The 19,466-nt window shown below is 48.3% G+C and overlaps 1 long non-coding RNA gene across 1 annotated transcript in view; it reads left to right on the plus strand.

The window, feature by feature from the left end:
• Positions 1–12,224: 12,224 nt before the first annotated feature.
• The window catches only part of LOC120024001, a 29,257-nt gene continuing 22,015 nt past the window's right edge, over positions 12,225–19,466 (plus strand). Inside the window, exons 1-2 of the long non-coding RNA XR_005472797.1 lie at positions 12,225–12,383; positions 17,002–17,081. This is a non-coding gene — a long non-coding RNA (uncharacterized LOC120024001). The remainder of the gene's footprint in view (positions 12,384–17,001; positions 17,082–19,466) is intronic.

The raw sequence follows: 19,466 nt of genomic DNA on the forward strand, positions 1-19,466 counted from the left end.
AAGCGCACACACACACACACACACACACACACACACACACACACACACACACACACACACACACACACACACACACACACACACACACACACACACACAAGCTACACCCTGTTATAAGCCTAATATCAATGTGTTTGTGGGGAATTTGCCTGATTACAACGTGTTTAAACTTTAATCCATTTTAAGCAGGATTAATAAGTTAGTAATAAAGTTAATGATTGCTAAAGGTTTTAATTAAAGGTTTTAATTAAAGATATCCCACTTAATGATCGTAGATCTACATGCGTGTGTGCTCTTTACATGCGTGTGTGCTCTTAGGTTGGAGTCTGATTGATTGGAGCAACGTGCAGCTTTTGTAGCATGACTCCCTCGCCGGGTCGATGTGTTCCTAGTTCCCTGAATAGCAACATACACATGGGGGGGGGGGGGGGGGTTGGCGAGAGCAGAGATGTTCCTGTTGTCAACTTCCCATTTGTGTTAAAAGTAAAGAAGAATCACTTTTAAAATATCACCACCACTGTTAGCTAATTTCAAAGAAACCCAACTGCATTTCTTTATTATAGCTACATGTAGCGAAAGTTTTGGGTTTGTTTTACATGACCTTGTTTTTGTGTCTGTTGACTGAAGGCTACTCTGCTAGCAGCTTGCTAGCTAGCTGGCTAAAAACATCACTCGAGCTAGCCTTTTAGCTTCCTATATCTCCCCCATGTGAAATAATCATTGGGATTTAAAAATAATAATAATAATAATATGCCATGACAAATATTCTTTACTTGTCAATGTAGCCTATAACATTATAGCATAATGTATTCACTCCCATAGAAGCTCTAGATATGTTTGGTCATGGAGAAAAAATCCAACGGCTTGTGGCTGATTTTAGGTAGTCAATCAACAAGTTATTATTTTTAAACAAAATACCTTTTTTGGGGGGGGGGGGTTAATAAGGCTACAATGTTGTTTAAGTTATTGTTTGAACAGTCGCTGAGATTGTATTTACTTATTAATTACAAAATAGGCTAATTTGATGGTTGGCCTATCAGATCAAGGAACCCAGCGAACTTCATTGCCTACAAAGCACTGCACCCACAGTTACGCATTTATGACACGGCGAGTTACACCTTTCATGTGCCACTGGAGTACGTCAAATGTCAGAACACACTACACGGAGCATTGAGTTGCGACACTGCAGGTTTAGAGGTATAAATCAACCTTAAAGCAATATGTTACGTTGTCCCAAAAGGCACCCTATTCCCTATATAGTGCACTACTTTAGACCAGGGCTGGCACCCTATTCCCTATATAGTGCACTACTTTAGACCAGGGCTGGCACCCTATTCCCTATATAGTGCACTACTTTAGACCAGGGCTGGCACCCTATTCCCTAAAAAGTGCACTACTTTTTACCAGGGCACAAAAGGGGGAAAATGTGGTCGACGTCATCATGAACTTTACCAAGCACAAGGACATTTTAGCGAAAAGCCTGGTTTCCTCTGCCAGGAGGCAGACACTTTGTTGCAAGTGGATCTTCCAGCAAAACATTAGACTCCTTTCATGTGTTTGAAAACATTGCTGCATGAGAGCGATACACGCCATTTTGGTTAAAACACGGGAGTTCACACGCTTCGTGGACAACAGCTGTAGACTATCAGTCAAATGCTTACTTACGGATTATTATCCAACAATGCAGATTGAAAAATAAGACTTTTTGTTTTAATAAAAAAATAGAAATAATTACACGAGGAATAAATGCACAGTGAATAACGAATAAAATATTAAGTGTACAAAACATTAGCAACACTATTGAGTTATTAACCCTCTGAATGGCACACACACACAATCCATGTCACAATTGTCTCAAGGCTTAAACATTGGTTTAAAAAATATCTCCTCCCCTTCATATACACTAATTGAAGTGGATTTAACAGATGGAATCATTAAAGGATCACAGCTTTCACCTGGATTCACCTTGTCAGTCTATGTCATGGAAAGAGTAGGTGCCCTTAATGTTTTGTGTACTCATTGTACAGGGCCAGGCTAGGTAATATAACAGTATATATGGTCTAGGACCAGGCCAGATAATATAACAGTATATATGGTCTAGGACCAGGCTAGATAATATAACAGTATATATGGTCTAGGACCAGGCTAGGTAATATAACAGTATATATGGTCTAGGACCAGGCCAGATAATATAACAGTATATATGGACTAGGACCAGGCTAGGTAATATAACAGTATATATGGACTAGGACCAGGCTAGATAATATAACAGTATATATGGACTAGGACCAGGCTAGGTAATATAACAGTATATATGGTCTAGGACCAGGCTAGGTAATATAGCAGTATATATGGTCTAGGACCAGGCTAGGTAATATAACAGTATATATGGTCTAGGACCAGGCTAGGTAATATAACAGTATATATGGTCTAGGACCAGGCTAGGTAATATAGCAGTATATATGGACTAGGACCAGGCTAGGTAATATAACAGTATATATGGTCTAGGACCAGGCTAGGTAATATAACAGTATATATGGTCTAGGACCAGGCTAGATAATATAACAGTATATATGGTCTAGGACCAGGCTAGATAATATAACAGTATATATGGACTAGGACCAGGCTAGGTAATATAACAGTATATATGGTCTAGGACCAGGCTAGGTAATATAACAGTATATATGGACTAGGACCAGGCTAGGTAATATAACAGTATATATGGACTAGGACCAGGCTAGGTAATATAACAGTATATATGGACTAGGACCAGGCTAGGTAATATAACAGTATATATGGACTAGGACCAGGCTAGATAATATAACAGTATATATGGTCTAGGACCAGGCCAGATAATATAACAGTATATATGGTCTAGGACCAGGCTAGATAATATAACAGTATATATGGTCTAGGACCAGGCCAGATAATATAACAGTATATATGGTCTAGGACCAGGCTAGGTAATATAACAGTATTGTCAGGATTGTGTGCGGAGAAGTATCGGAGTCAAGCGCAGGACACAGGTGTTGAGCGAAACCACAGTGTTTTACTCAAAATATAGGCAAAAGTTCCACAAATGGAAATAATCACAAACACACACGTAATCATCACAACCACTAACGCACAAACAATCACGGACAAAACAGAAATGAAAGCCAGAGGGTTAAATAGGGAACATGATGGGGGAATTGAAACCAGGTGTGTATAATACAGACAAAACTAAACGAAACTGAAAAATGGATCGATGGTGACTAGAAAGCCGGTGACGTCGACCGCCGAACACCACCCGAACAAGGAGAAGGGCCGACTTCGGCGGAAGTCGTGACAGTACCCCTCCCCTGACGCGCGGCTCCAGCAGCGCGACGACACCGGCCTCGGGGACGACCCGGAGGGCGAGGTGCAGGGCGATCCGGGTGGAGACGGTGAAACTCTTGTAACATGGACGGATCTAGAATGTCCTCCACCGGTACCCAGCACCTCTCCTCCGGACCGTACCCCTCCCACTCCACGAGGTACTGAAGGCCCCCCGCCCGACGTCTAGAATCCATGATGGCCCTTACGGTATACGCCGGGACCCCCTCGATGTCAAGAGGGGGCGGAGGAACCTCCCGCACCTCAGACTGCTGGAGCGGACCAGCCACCACCGGCCTGAGGAGAGACATGGAACGAGGGATTAATACGGTAATCAGGGGGGAGTTGTAACCTATAACAAACCTCGTTCAGTCTCCTCAGGACTTTAAATGGCCCCACAAACCGCGGACCCAGCTTCCGGCAGGGCAGGTGAATGGGTAGGTTTCGGGTCGAGAGCCAGACCCGATCCCCCGGTGCATACACCGGGGCCTCACTGCGGTGGCGGTCGGCACTCGCCTTTTGTCTCCTGATGGCCCGTTGTAACCGCACATGGGCAGCGTTCCAAGTCTCCTCTGAGTGCCGAAACCATTCATCCACCGCAGGAGCCTCAATCTGGCTCTGATGCCATGGTGCCAGGACCGGCTGGTAACCTAGCACACACTGAAACGGTGATAGGTTGGTAGAGGAGTGGCGGAGGGAGTTTTGGGCCATCTCCGCCCAGGGGATGTAAGCTGCCCACTCCCCCGGCCGGTCCTGGCAATAGGACCTCAGAAACCTACCCACATCCTGGTTGACTCTTTCCACCTGCCCGTTGCTCTCGGGGTGGAAACCTGAGGTAAGGCTGACCGAGATCCCCAGGCGTTCCATAAACGCCCTCCAGACTCTAGACGTAAATTGGGGACCCCGATCAGAAACTATATCCTCAGGCACCCCGTAGTGCCGGAATACGTGGGTGAACAGAGCCTCCGCAGTTTGTAGAGCCGTAGGGAGACCGGGCAAAGGAAGGAGACGGCAGGACTTAGAAAACCGATCCACAACGACCAGGATCGTGGTGTTACCCTGCGACGGGGGAAGATCCGTCACAAAATCGACCGATAGGTGTGACCACGGTCGCTGTGGAACGGGAAGGGGTTGTAATTTCCTTCTGGGCAGATGTCTAGGTGCCTTGCACTGTGCACATACCGAACAGGAGGAAACATAAACCCGCACGTCCTTAGCTAAAGTGGGCCACCAGTACTTCCCAGCAAGGCAGCGCACCGTCCGACCGATACCAGGATGACCAGAGGAGGGTGACGTATGAGCCCAACAGATCAAACGATCGCGGACATCAAACGGAACGTACATACGCCCAGCTGGACAGTCAGGTGGAATGGGCTCTGAACGTGACGCCCGTTCGATGTCCGCGTCCACCTCCCATACCACCGGTGCCACCAGGCGAGAGGCTGTAATTATGGGAGTGGGATCTGAGGACCTCTCCTCTGTATCATACAGCCGGGACAGTGCGTCTGCCTTAACGTTCTGGGAACCTGGTTTGTAGGAAAGGGTGAAATCAAAACGGGTGAAAAACATGGCCCACCTTGCCTGGCGAGGGTTCATTCTCCTCGCCGCCCGGATGTACTCCAGATTGCGGTGGTCAGTCCAAATGAGAAAAGGGTGTCTAGCCCCCTCAAGCCAATGTCTCCACGCTTTCAGAGCCATGACAACAGCCAGCAACTCCCGGTCCCCCACATCATAGTTTCGCTCCGCCGGGCTGAGCTTCTTCGAAAAGAATGCACAGGGGCGGAGCTTTAGTGGCGTACCCGAGCGCTGAGACAGCACAGCCCCTATCCCTGCCTCGGACGTGTCCACCTCAACTATGAATGCTAAGGAAGGATCAGGATGAGCCAGCACGGGAGCAGAGGTAAACAGAGCCTTCAGGTGACCAAACGCCCTGTCCGCCCCAGCTGTCCACTGCAGTCGCACCGGTCCTCCCTTCAGCAGTGAGGTAATGGGAGCCGCTACCTGACCAAAACCCCGGATAAATCTCCGGTAGTAGTTGGCAAACCCTAAAAACCGCTGCACTTCCTTTACCGTGGTTGGAGTCGGCCAATTACGCACGGCTGAAATGCGGTCATTCTCCATCTCTACCCCTGACGCTGAAAAGCGGTACCCTAGGAAGGAGATGGACTGTTGGAAGAACAGACATTTCTCTGCCTTGACGTACAGGTCATGCTCCAACAGTCGACCAAGCACCCTGCGCACTAGGGACACATGCTCGGCGCGTGTAGCGGAGTATATTAGAATGTCATCTATATACACCACCACACCCTGCCCGTGCAGGTCCCTGAAGATCTCATCCACAAAGGATTGGAAGACTGATGGAGCATTCATTAACCCGTACTGTAACGGCTTTCTTCCTGGGATGAAGGAGAGGACCAAAATGCAGCAAGGTTATTGTTCAACATGTTTAATAAGACGATAAACGGTGAAAATTAACAAATAACAAAATAACAAACGTGAAAGCCGAGACAGTCCTATCTGGTGCAGCACACAAACACTAAACAAGCAAAACACATAAGAACTATGGTCAGGACGTGACAGTACCCCCCCCCCCCCACCCCCTGAGGTGCGGACTCCGAACGCACCCCTAAAACTCAAGGGGAGGGTCTGGGTGGGCATCTGTCCGCGGTGGCGGCTCCGGCGGTGGACGAGGACACCACTCCACCACTGTCTTTGTCCCCCTCCTTAGCGTCCTTTGAGTGGCGACCCTCGCCCCCGACCATGGTCCAGGAACCTTCACCAAGGCCCCTCCTAAATATAGACAACTCAGGACAGAGAGGTAGCTCAGGACAGAGGGGTAGCTCAGGACAGAGAGGTAGCTCAGGACAGAGAGGTAGCTCAGGACAGAGAGGTAGCTCAGGACAGAGAGGTAGCTCAGGACAGAGGGGCAACTCCGGACTGAAGGACAGCTCCGGACTAGATGCAGCTCATGACTGGAAGGCAGCTCATGACTGGAGGGAAGCTCATGACTGGAGGGAAGCTCATGACTGGAGGGCAGCTCATGACTGGAGTGCAGCTCATGACTGGAAGGCAGCTCATGACTGGAAGGCAGCTCCTGACTGGAAGGCAGCTCATGACTGGAGGGAAGCTCATGACTGGAAGGCAGCTCATGACTGGAGGGCAGCTCATGACTGGAGGGCAGCTCATGACTGGAGGGCAGCTCATGACTGGCTGGCAGCTCATGACTGGCTGGCGGCTCTGGCAGCTCCTGACTGGCTGGCGGCTCTGGCAGCTCCTGACTGGCTGGCGGCTCTGGCAGCTCCTGACTGGCTGGCGGCTCTGGCAGCTCCTGACTGGCTGGCGGTTCTGGCAGCTCCTGACTGGCTGGCGGCTCTGGCAGCTCCTGACTGGCTGGCGGCTCTGGCAGCTCCTGACTGGCTGGCGGCTCTGGCAGCTCCTGACTGGCTGGCGGCTCTGGCAGCTCCTGACTGGCTGGCGGCTCTGGCAGCTCCTGACTGGCTGGCGGCTCTTGCAGCCCCTGACTGGCTGGCGGCTCTGGCAGCCCCTGACTGGCTGGCGGCTCTGGCAGCTCCTGACTGACGGACGGCTCCAGCGGCTCCTGACTGACGAACGGCTCTGACGGCTTGGGACAGACGGGCGGCTCTAATGGCTCGGGGCAGACGGATGGCTCAGATGGCGCTGGGCAGACGGATGGCTTAGATGGCGCTGGGCAGACGGATGGCTCAGATGGCGCTGGGCAGACGGATGGCTCAGATGGCGCTGGGCAGACGGATGGCTCAGATGGCGCTGGGCAGACGGATGGCTCAGATGGCGCTGGGCAGACGGATGGCTCAGACGGCGCTGGGCAGACGGATGGCTCAGACGGCGCTGGGCAGACGGATGGCTCAGACGGCGCTGGGCAGACGAGCAGTGCAGGCGGGGTTGGGCAGACGGCCAACTCTGACCTGCTGAGGCGCACAGTAGGCCTGGTGCGTGGTGCCGGAACTGGTGGCACCGGACTGGAGACACGCACCTCAAGGCTAGTGCGGGGAGCAGGAACAGGGCACACTGGTTTCTCAAAGCGCACAGTAGGCCTGGTGCGTGGTGCCGGAACTGGTGGCACCGGACTGGAGACACGCACCTCAAGGCTAGTGCGGGGAGCAGGAACAGGGCACACTGGTTTCTCAAAGCGCACTATAGGCCTGGTGCGTGGTGCCGGAACTGGTGGTACCGGACTGAGGGCACGCACCTCAGGGCGAGTGCGGGGAGAAGGAACAGTGCGTACAGGGCTCTGGAGACGCACAGGAGGCTTGGTGCGTGGTACCGGAACTGGTGGTACTGGGCTGGAGACACGCACCACAGGGAGAGTGCGTGGAGGAGGAACAGGGCTCTGGAGACGCACAGGAAGCCTAGTGCGTGGTGTAGGCACTGATGGTACTGGGCTGGGGCGGGAAGGTGGCGCCGGATATACCGGACCGTGCAGGCGTACTGGCTCCCTTGAGCACCGAGCCTGCCCAACCTTACCTGGTTGAATGCCAGCCCGCTGTAGCCCTCTGTGTTGGCGAACCGGGGACACCATGCGTAAGGTTGGTGCCATGTACACCGGCCCGAGGAGACGTACTGGAGGCCAGATATGTAGAGCCGGCTCCATGGCACTTGGCTCAATGCTCAATCTAGCCCGGCCAGTGCGGGGAGGTGGAATAACCCGCACCGGGCTATGCACACGTACAGGAGACACCGTGCGCTCTTCCGCATAACACGGTGTCTGCCCGTACTCCCGCTCTCCACGGTAAGCATGGGAAGTGGGCGCAGGTCTCCTACCTGACTTCGCCACACTATCCTTTAGCCCCCCCCCAAGAAATTTTTTGGGTTTCTTTTCACGGGCTTCTTACCGCGTCGTCGTGCTAACCTCATTCGCCGGTATCCCTCTGCACATTGCTCCATCGAATCCCAGGCGGGCTCCGGCACTCTTCCTGGGTCAACCGACCACCTGTCTATTTCCTCCCAAGTGGTGTAACCCAGATCCGGCTCCTGCTGCCGAGCTAGCTCCTCAAAACGCCGCCTCTCTGCTTTTGCTGCCTCCAGCTCTGCTTTGGGGCAGCGATACTCCTCTGGCTCTGCCCAGGGTCCTTTTCCGTCCAGCTCGTCCTCCCATGTCCATTTCTCCTGGTCCCGCTGCTGCCGCTGCTGCCCGTTGCTACGCTGCTTGGTCCGAGTTTGGTGGGTGGTTCTGTAACGGCTTTCTTCCTGGGATGAAGGAGAGGACCAAAATGCAGCGAGGTTATTGTTCAACATGTTTAATAAGACGATAAACGGTGAACATTAACAAATAACAAAATAACAAACGTGAAAGCCGAGACAGTCCTATCTGGTGCAGCACACAAACACAGAGACAGGAAACAACCACCCACAATCCCCAACACAAAACAAGCCACCTATATATGATTCTCAATCAGGGACAACAATTGACAGCTGTCTCTGATTGAGAACCATATTAGGCTGGACACAGAAACAGACAAACTAGACACACAACATAGAATTCCCACCCAGCTCACGTCCTGACCAACACTAAACAAGCAAAACACATAAGAACTATGGTCAGGACGTGACACGTACGGCATGACGAGGTACTCATAATGCCCAGAAGTGGTGCTAAATGCTGTCTTCCACTCATCTCCCCCCTTGATACGCACCAGGTTGTAAGCGCTCCTGAGGTCCAATTTTGTGAAGAAGCGCGCCCCGTGTAATGACTCGGTCATACTGGCTATAAGTGGTAGCGGGTAACTGTATTTTACCGTGATCTTATTTAATCCGCGATAATCAATACACGGGCGCAAACCTCCATCCTTCTTCTTCACAAAAAAGAAACTCGAGGAGACAGGTGAGATGGAAGGCCGAATGTATCCCTGTCCCAGACATTCGGTGACATATGTCTCCATAGCCACCGTCTCCTCCTGTGACAGAGGATACACGTGACTCCTGGGAAGTGTAGCGTCTACCAAGAGATCTATCGCACAATCCCCCGGTCGATGGGGTGGTAATTGAGTCGCCTTCTTCTTACAGAAGGCGAGAACCAAATCGGCATATTCGGGAGGAATGTGCATGGTGGAAACCTGGTTTGGACTTTCCACCGTAGTGGCACCTAAGGAAACACCTACACACCTCCCTGAACACTGACAGGACCCCTCTGTTGCCACGAAATAATCGGATCATGAGAGGCCAACCAGGGAAGACCCAACACAACAGGAAACGCAGGAGAGTCGATCAGGAAGAGACTAATTCTCTCCTCGTGATCCCCCTGCGTTCTCATAGCGATGGGCGCTGTGACCTCCCCAACCAGCCCCGACCCCAAAGGATGACTATCTAAGGCATGTACAGGGAAGGGAACATCAACAGGAATAATAGGGATCCCTAAGCTATGAGCCAAAGAGCGGTCAATAAAGTTCCCAGCTGCGCCTGAATCTACTAGCGCCTTATGCTGGGGATGCGGGGAAAACTCAGGAAATTCTATAGGTAACCACATGAGTGCAACAGAAGGCTCTGGGTGAGTTCTGTGCCTACTCACCTGAGACGACCCACCAGTGCTCCGCCTGCTACCTCGACTTCCAGGAGAAACACCCCAGCACCGTGTGCCCTCTGCGTCCACAGTTGGTACATGGAGTGGTTCCCCCTCCGGTCTCCCTCCTATCAGCCCCTCCCAACTCCATAGGGGTTGGATCCAAGGAGCTGGGTAATGGAATGGGCGGACCCCGATCTAGACGCCCGCGGGAGGCCAACAGGTTATCCAGCCGGATAGATAAATCCACCAGCTGGTCCAGGTTGAGAGTGGTGTCCCTGCAGGCTAGCTCCCTACGAACGTCCTCTCGTAGACTACACCTGTAATGATCGATCAGGGCCCGCTCATTCCATCCCGCACCAGCGGCCAGAGTACGGAAGTCCAGGGCGAATTCTTGAGCGCTCCTCATCCCCTGTCTTAGATGGAACAATCGCTCTCCCGCCGCTCTCCCTTCAGGTGGATGATCAAAGACTGCCCGGAAGCGGCGAGAGAAGTCATCATAGTTATCCCGGGTAGAACCTTCTCTTCCCCAGATGGCGTTGGCCCACTCCAGGGCTTTACCAGTCAGACAGGAGATGAGGGCGCCCACCTTCTCGTGTCCCGAAGGGGATGGATGAACAGATGCCAGGTAGAGCTCCAGCTGTAGGAGGAACCCCTGGCACCCGGCTGCTGTTCCGTCATACGCTCCTGGGAGCGAGAGCCGAATCCCACTGGGTCCGTACGATGGAGGGATGGACGGTGGTGTAGGTAGAAGTGCGGGTGGAGGTGCTGGGGTATGATTTACTGGGAGACCTCCTCTCTCCCATCTGTCCATTGTTTGCAGCACGCGATCCATGGCTGTCCCTAAACTATGCAACATGGTCGCGTGCTGTTGAACCTGCTCTCCTACTGGGAGAGAAGGGCTGGCTGCGCCTGCTGACTCCATTTGATGGCCCTGCTGTTTCCAGGCTAGGAGACCGAGGTATTGTAGCTAATTGCCCTGCTGTTTCCAGGCTAGGAGACCGAGGTATTGTAGCTAATGGCCCTGCTGTTTCCAGGCTAGGAGAGCAGGTATTGGGCCTAATGGCCCTGCTGTTTCCAGGCTAGGAGAGCAGGTGTTGTAGCTAATGGCCCTGCTGTTTCCAGGCTAGGAGAGCAGGTATTGTAGCTAATGGCCCTGCTGTTTACAGGCTAGGAGAGCAGGTATTGTGGCTAATGGCCCTGCTGTTTCCAGGCTAGGAGAGCAGGTGCTGTAGCTAATGGCCCTGCTGTTTCCAGGCTAGGAGAGCAGGTATTGTAGCTAATGGCCCTGCTGTTTCCAGGCTAGGAGACCAAGGTATTGTAGCTAATGGCCCTGCTGTTTCCAGGCTAGGAGAGCAGCCAGAGTATCTACTGAAGATCTGTCCCAGATGGCACCCTATTCCCTATATAGTGCACTATTCTGGTCAAAAGTAGTGCAATATCAATTTAATAGGGAGACATTTGGGACTTAGAGAGTGTATAGTGTGAGATAGTACATGGCCGCCCAACGACTCTCTAACCCGTTTATTAAATAATTACTGTGTTTGAAAAGCTGTCAGATTGCCCAACGACGCGCTAACCAGTTTATTAAATCATTAGTGTGTTTGAAAAGCTGTCAGATTGCCCAACAACGCGCTAACCAGTTTATTAAATCATTAGTGTGTTTGAAAAGCTGTCAGATTGCCCAACGACGCGCTAACCAGTTGATTAAATCATTAGTGTGTTTGAAAAGCTGTCAGATTGCCCAACGACGCGCTAACCAGTTTATTAAATCATTAGTGTGTTTGCAAAGCTCCAGCCAACCATCCCTGTAAGATCTTGCCTCTCTTGCACTCTGTGTTTTTTCCAACACTCCTCTCCATTTGTTTAACATTTGTGTTTGCCAAGAACAGCATGTTAGCTTCATCTCTCTCTCTCTCGCTCTCACTCTCTACATTCTCTCTTGATCTCTTTCTTTCCACACTATTCTCCATGTGTTGATCTGAGTTTGCCAAAAACAACAGCTTTTGGTGTCAAGGCAACCAATAGCACTGCTTTCTGCATGATAATGTATTCTAAATGGGAGAGGGGGAATACTGTGTGGGCATACGAGAGAGGGGAGGAGGGACTGAGGAGAGATAGAGAGAAAAGTGGATGGAGAGAGAGACAGACAGAGACAGAGAGAGAGAGACAGACAGAGACAGAGAGAGATAGACAGACAGACAGAGACAGACAGAGAGAGACAGACAGAGAGACAGACAGAGACAGAGAGAGAGAGAGACAGAGACAAAGAGAGAGAGACAGACAGAGAGAGAGAGAGACATACAGAGAGACAGAGAGAGACAGAGAGAGAGACAGAGAGAGAGAGATGATGTAAGGTCTAGTCTTATCTGAGAAGTTTGAACAGTTGTGACTGATATTTGATGTAGCTACCTCATTTGAATAAGCACCATACAGAAACGTCCGGTCTGCTCTGGTCTGACAGGCTCAAAGAGGACTGTGTCTCAGAGTTAGGGTAAGTATTTTATCTGCTATTCATCTATCAGAACAATAATCACAAAAGGGACACTTTCTGCTATATAGATAAAACAATTATATAGCTAAACATTATAGCTATAGCTAAAATAATTCTATACTGTAGAGCAGGTATTCCCAAACTGGGGTTTGCGTACCCCTGCCGTCGGGGGGTAAGCCAAATAAAAATGTGATTCACATTTAAATTATTATTATATATTTTTTTCACATTTTCAAACAGTCCATTTATATTTTCCAACAGGGCTATACATTTGGGTGAGCTTTTTTTTCTCGCCTGAGTTTCACTGCCAAAAAATACAATTAAACCATTTAGTGTTCAGCGAAATAACAACACAATGTCAAATACAGGTAGCCTAGACAAATAATGAACATCCAATCACATTAACCGTTTCTCTCTCGCGGGAATTCCACTAACGGTCCGTATGTAGCCAAACATAGCTGCTGCTCATTCTGTTAGCTCAAATGTATAAATGGTTAAAAAAAAAGTAAGGCCCCATAGAGACACATACCAGCTCTACTGGTAGTACTGCTACTACCAGCAGTACTACACCTGCCTTAGCAGCAGCTAATGGGGATCCATAATAAATACAAATACAAATACAAATAAATAAATACAATTGTATAAACTACCTTAATTTTGGGTTGGACACCAGGAAGAGTAGCTGCTGCCTTGGCAGTAGCTAATGGGGATCCATAATAAATACATATACAAAGATAGCGTCAGTAATTCTACATTTGCTGTTAGTCCAGCTAGCATGGTCACTGACAGTTGTGAATCTGATGCAGCCGAAGAGCTACTGCCCCCTTACCCGGGAAAGCCACAAACAAAAGACGGGGACATTGGACCATCGAGCGAGGTCCTGCGTAGACGGGGACATTGGACCATCGAGGGAGGTCCTACGTAGACGGGGACATTGGACCATCGAGGGAGGTCCTGCGTATTCGGTTCGTGTCAGCCTACAGGGAGGAAGTGAGGGCCCTGGCGGATTGCTACCAGGAAAATAACCTCTCCCTCAATGTCAACAAAATTAAGGAATTGATCGAGGACTTTAGGAGACAGCACTCCCCCATTCACATCGACGGGGCCACAGTGGAGAAGGTGAAAAGTTTAAAGTTCCTCGGCGTACACATTACTGACCATCTGAAATGGTCCACCCACACAGACAGTGAAAAAGCTCAACAGCGACTCTTCAATCTCAGGATGCTGAAGAAATGTGTCTTGGCTCCTAAGACCTTCACCATTGAGAGCATCCTGTCGGGCTGTATCACTGCCTTGTATGGCAACAGCACCGCTCGCTACAACAGGGCTCTCCAGAGGGTGGTGCGGTCTGCCCAACGCATCACCGTGGGGACACTACCTGCCCTGCAGGACACCTACAGCACCCGATGTCACAGGAAGGCCAAACAGAACCACCCGAGCCACAGCCTGTTCACCCGCTATCAACCAGAAGGGCGAGGTCAGTAAAGGTGCATCACAGCTTCTATCTCAAGGCCATCAGACTGTTAAATAGCCATCACTTGCCAGCCTCCACCCAGTACCTTTCCCTGAACTTAGTAACTGTCTCTAGCCGGCTATCACACGGTGCCATCAAGGCAAAAGGGTGGCTACTTTGAAGAATATCAAATATAAAATATATTTTGATTTGACTTTTTTGGTTACTAAATGATTCCATGTGTTATTTCATAGTTTTGATGTCTTCACTAGTATTCTACAATGTAGAAAATAATACAAATAAAGAATAACCCTGGAATGAGTCGGTGTGTCCAAACTTTTGACTGGTACTGTACATAGACCTGGAATCACTAGTTACTATAATAATGGAACACTGGTCACTTTAATAATGGAACACTGGTCACTTTAATAATGGAACACTGGTCACTTTAATAATGGAACACCGGTCACTTTAATAATGGAACACCGGTCACTTTAATAATGGAACACTGGTCACTTTAATAATGGAACACTGGTCACTTTAATAATGGAACACTGGTCACTTTAATAATGGAACACCGGTCACTTTAATAATGGAACACCGGTCACTTTAATAATGGAACACCGGTCACTTTAATAATGGAACACTGGTCACTTTAATAATGGAACACTGGTCACTTTAATAATGGAACACTGGTCACTTTAATAATGGAACACTGGTCACTTTAATAAAATGTTCACATACTGTTTTACCCATTTCATATCTATATACTGTTTTCTGGTCAAAAATTGATCCTATTCATCTAACGCTCTATATACACTATGTAAATGTAGGCCAGTCTGTAGTTTAATCTCTAAACAGATCATCAGACTTTACCAGCAAGAACCCTGAGCCAGGAAATATCTACAACTGATTCCAATTAAAGAATTAGCAGCTTCCTTCAGAGACATTACAAGGCTGAGATTTAACCTTACAAGATATATAATCACACATTATTTAAAGTAAGATTGCATCGCTTAAGGCTATAGTCTCTTGTGACAGAGTGTTAACGCAGAGATCTGAGTCCCGAGATTACTCAGGCTGTGATCTAACCACATGTTTAATTGTGTTGTGTGATTGGCTCACAGCGAGTTCAACTGTCAAACAGTTCTACGATTTATCAACTCAAATGAATTGATCACTTGAGTTCGATTCGATTCGAGTCAAATGTCAAAAACACTAAACTAATCACAGTTTAAATGCTACGATGCATTTACTCCAATTAAATCATCACTTTATCTTAATTGGCTGTGTCAAATGTGATGCGACAACACAAAAGCTAATCACAGTTTCAATTCCTCTCCTAATCAGGAGTAAAGTGGGACTGACAGCATACATTTGATTTCAGAAAGAGAAAGAGAGGTTAGAGAATTCATTCCTTTCAACCAAAAATCATGAGAACTGCACTTCTATAGTGTCCTACATCAGTGCCACTTTACATGATAAAGGAGAATAAATCGTATGAATATCTGTGAATATGACTTTGGACTTGAAACTAAGCTATGAAGAACCTCTCTCTCAAACCGACTGAGTCAAAGCTACGAAGAACCTCGTCCTTTAAACCGACTGAGTCAAAGCTACGGAGAACCTCTCCCTCAAACCGACTGAGTCAAAGCTACGAAGAACCTCTTCCTTTAAACCGACTGAGTCAAAGCTACGAAGAACCTCTTCCTTTAAACCGACTGAGTCAAAGCTACGGAGAACCTCTCCCTCAAACCGACTGAGTCAAAGCTACGAAGAACCTCTCCCTCAAACCGACTGAGTCAAAGCTATGAAGAACCTCTCCCTCAAACCGACTGAGTCAAAGCTACGAAGAACCTCTCCCTCAAACCGCCCGAGTCAAAGCTACGAAGAACCTCTTCCTTTAAACCGACTGAGTCAAAGCTACGGAGAACCTCTCCCTCAAACCGACTGAGTCAAAGCTACGAAGAACCTCTTCCTTTAAACCGACTGAGTCAAAACTATGAAGAACCTCTCCCTCAAACCGACTGAGTCAAAGCTATGAAGAACCTCTCTCTCAAACCGCCCGAGTCAAAGCTATGAAGAACCTCTCCCTCCAACCGACTGAGTCAAAGCTATGAAGAACCTCTCCCTCAAACCGACTGAGTCAAAGCTATGAAGAACCTCTCCCTCAAACCGACTGAGTCAAAGCTATGAAGAACCTCTCAAACCGACTGAGTCAAAGCTATGAAGAACCTCTCCCTCAAACCGACTGAGTCAAAGCTATGAAGAACCTCTCAAACCGACTGAGTCAAAGCTATGAAGAACCTCTCAAACCGACTGAGTCAAAGCTACGAAGAACCTCTCCCTCAAACCGACTGAGTCAAAGCTATGAAGAACCTCTCCCTCAAACCGACTGAGTCAAAGCTATGAAGAACCTCCCCTTCAAACCGACTGAGTCAAAGCTACGAAGAACCTCTCCCTCAAACCGACTGAGTCAAAGCTATGAAGAACCTCCCCTTCAAACCAACTGAATCAAAGCTATGAAGAACCTCTCACTCAAACCGACTGAGTCAAAGCTATGAAGAACCTCTCACTCAAACCGACTGAGTCAAAGCTATGAAGAACCTCTCCCTCAAACCGACTGAGTCAAAGCTATGAAGAACCTCTCCCTCAAACCGACTGAGTCAAAGCTATGAAGAACCTCTCCCTCCAACTGGCCCAGGCTTCCAACCGCTAGACCACCAACCATCCAAAATCCACCCCACAGTTCCCGAGAGATGCCCCTCAGGCATCCGAAACCTCTCTGTCCATTCCCCCCTGAGCCCCGCCCCCCCATCCCCCAATGCACCAACAACCAACAAAATGAACAAAAGAGAAACAACAAAAAACAACAGAAAACAACACTGCAAAAAAACAAAAAGACATCAAGGTCCAATACTTTTCAGTGCACGTGTGGCACTATTTACATGTGTGTATGTGAATGTCCATGTGTGTGCACGTGTGCGTTTGAATGTGATTTGTGTGTTTATACATAAGTACAAACACGTGCGCGACATCATTCTCAGGATAAACATTGGATGTAACAGAGTTGCCCCTTAGTGTCATTCAAACATATTTTGGGGGGGGGGGGGGTTTATTTTGACTTGACTTTTACCTTTGACTTTCATTCTATCCCCCACCCAGAAACTCCACTCCCGTTTGTCTCCAGTTCCACATCCCCGGTTGGTTAACTATTGAGGTTCCTTGGGTCTCCACCGAACTAGGTAAATCCTCTTTTAGTTCTTTAAGGCATCCTCATTGCAAGGACCAACAATACATTAAAACTGGATGTTCTGGTGCTACTCCATTAAAAATGTTACTTGGGGACATTTTTATTGAGGAATGTAATAGTTTTTTTCATTAATATTTGTGTTGTGCTAGTATTTTACTGGTTTTATATCGTATTTGATTAGCAACTTCGCTAATTTTGTCTCATGGAATTGTATCTGAACGACTCCCCCTTGTAAAAGAGAATCCTGGTCTCAGTGGGGACTTCCTGCTTACAAGTAGAGGTCAAATATAATTGGTGGGGCTTGTGGTGATAGTCAAAGTCCTTTTTATACTGTAATGCATTTGATTGGTGATGATGACATGTGTTGAGGTTGACATCCATACAAACATTACACTCAGATCTTTCAACATAGTGTGAAATAAACATATAAACAATAACCTATATATAGGCACATTTTGCCTACGGGGCAATGGGGAAATTCAGGATCTTTCCCCCACGGGATCTTTCCCCCACACTTTTGCATGGCATTTTCCTTGTTTTGGTCGAGGTCGATTGACCTCTTTAACACATGTTTAGAATTGCACTACTATTTCATCCTACATCAGACGTTAGTCCCACTTTACATCATAAAATGAAAACGAACAGTTTGGGCTGTCCTTTAACTGATATGACTTTAAACTTCAGACAAAGCTGGGAATGGACTGAAGTCCTCCGTCTCTCCGTCTGAGAGAATGATTGGGACTGCTAGCATTCTTTGTTTGACGACTTTCTGTTGCTTTCCTCAGAGGGCAAATACAGGCTCCCCAAGTTTCAAAGTAAAAGGTCTAAACTCTAACCTCATACCAGCCGCTATCAGCTGTAGCTGTTTTTGTGTGACTGTGTCCAGTGTTTGTGTTTTGTTTTGTCACTTGGTTTAAAGCTAATGGGGATCTGCGTTTTTATATATATTGATGAGTATTTTTCAATATTACTTTTGTTCTTCTAGTACTGCTAGTTACATGTTGCTGTATCTATTGTTTTGATCATGTGTTCAATGGGTTTTTACTACTTGCTGTAAAATGTATTGCCTCCCTGGATAATAAAGAATGTCTGTCTGTCTGTCTGTTTGTCTGTTTGTGTCTGTCTGTCTGTCTGTCTGTCTGTCTGTCTGTCTGTCTGTCTGTCTGTCTGTCTGTCTGTCTGTCTGTCTGTCTGTCTGTCTGTCTGTCTGTCTCAGACTCTGGTCTGCATTGTGGGGAAGACACACAGTGTTTTACATTTCCTACTGCAGTAGAAAAGAGAGAGTAGAGAAAGGAGGAGAGGAGAAAGGGAATCTTGTTTTCTTCTTCTCACTAATGTTGCAACATTCTGACTGAGTTGTCCTGAAGGACATTGGAGAGTAGGATGAGGACAGACTAGAGAAGAGAGAAGAAGATTCAACACCCATTCCATTACCACACCACCACAGTTATCAGAGAGACAGAGAGAGTGAGATATGGAGTCCATTTCAAACCCATTCCATTACCACACCACCACAGTTATCAGAGAGACAGAGAGAGAGACATATGGGGTCCATTCCAAACCCATTCCATTACCACACCACTACAGATTCCTACTGGTGCTCTGTTCTCTGTCTGTTCTCTCTCTGTTCGCTCTCTCTGTTTTCTCTCTCTGGTCTCTCTCTCTGTTTTCTCTCTCTGGTCTCTCTCTCTGTTTTCTCTCTATGTTCTCTCTCTCTGTTCTCTCTCTCTGTTCTCTCTCTCTGTTGTCTCTCTCTGTTGTCTCTCTCTGTTGTCTCTCGCTGTTGTCCTGCTGTTCTCTCGCTGTTGTCTCTCTCTGTTCTCTCTCTCTGGTCTCTCTCTCTGGTCTCTCTCTCTGGTCTCTCTCTCTGTTTTCTCTCTCTGGTCTCTCTCTCTGTTCTCTCTCTGTTCTTTCTCTCTGTTTTCTCTCTATGTTCTCTCTCTCTGTTCTCTCTCTCTGTTCTCTCTCTCTGTTGTCTCTCTCTGTTGTCTCTCGCTGTTGTCCTGCTGTTCTCTCTCGATGTTCTCTCTCGCTGTTCTCTCTCTCTGTTCTCTCTCTCTGTTCTCTCTCTCTGTTCTCTCTCGCTGTTGTCTCTCGCTGTTGTCTCTCGCTGTTGTCTCTCGCTGTTGTCTCTCGCTGTTGTCTCTCGCTGTTGTCTCTCGCGGTTCTCTCTCTCTGTTGTCTCTGTAGTCTCTTGATGTTGTCTCTCGATGTTGTCTCTCGCTGTTGTCTCTCGCTGTTGTCTCTCTGTTGTCTCGCTGTTGTCTCTCTCTGTTGTCTCTCTCTGTTGTCTCTCTCTGTTGTCTCTCTCTGTTGTCTCTCTCTGTTCTCTTTCTCTGTTCTCTCTCTCTGTTGTCTCGCTGTTGTCTCTCGCTGT

This window comes from Salvelinus namaycush, chromosome 2 (assembly GCF_016432855.1).
Source record: "Salvelinus namaycush isolate Seneca chromosome 2, SaNama_1.0, whole genome shotgun sequence".
Classification (NCBI taxonomy): Eukaryota; Metazoa; Chordata; class Actinopteri; order Salmoniformes; family Salmonidae; genus Salvelinus; species Salvelinus namaycush.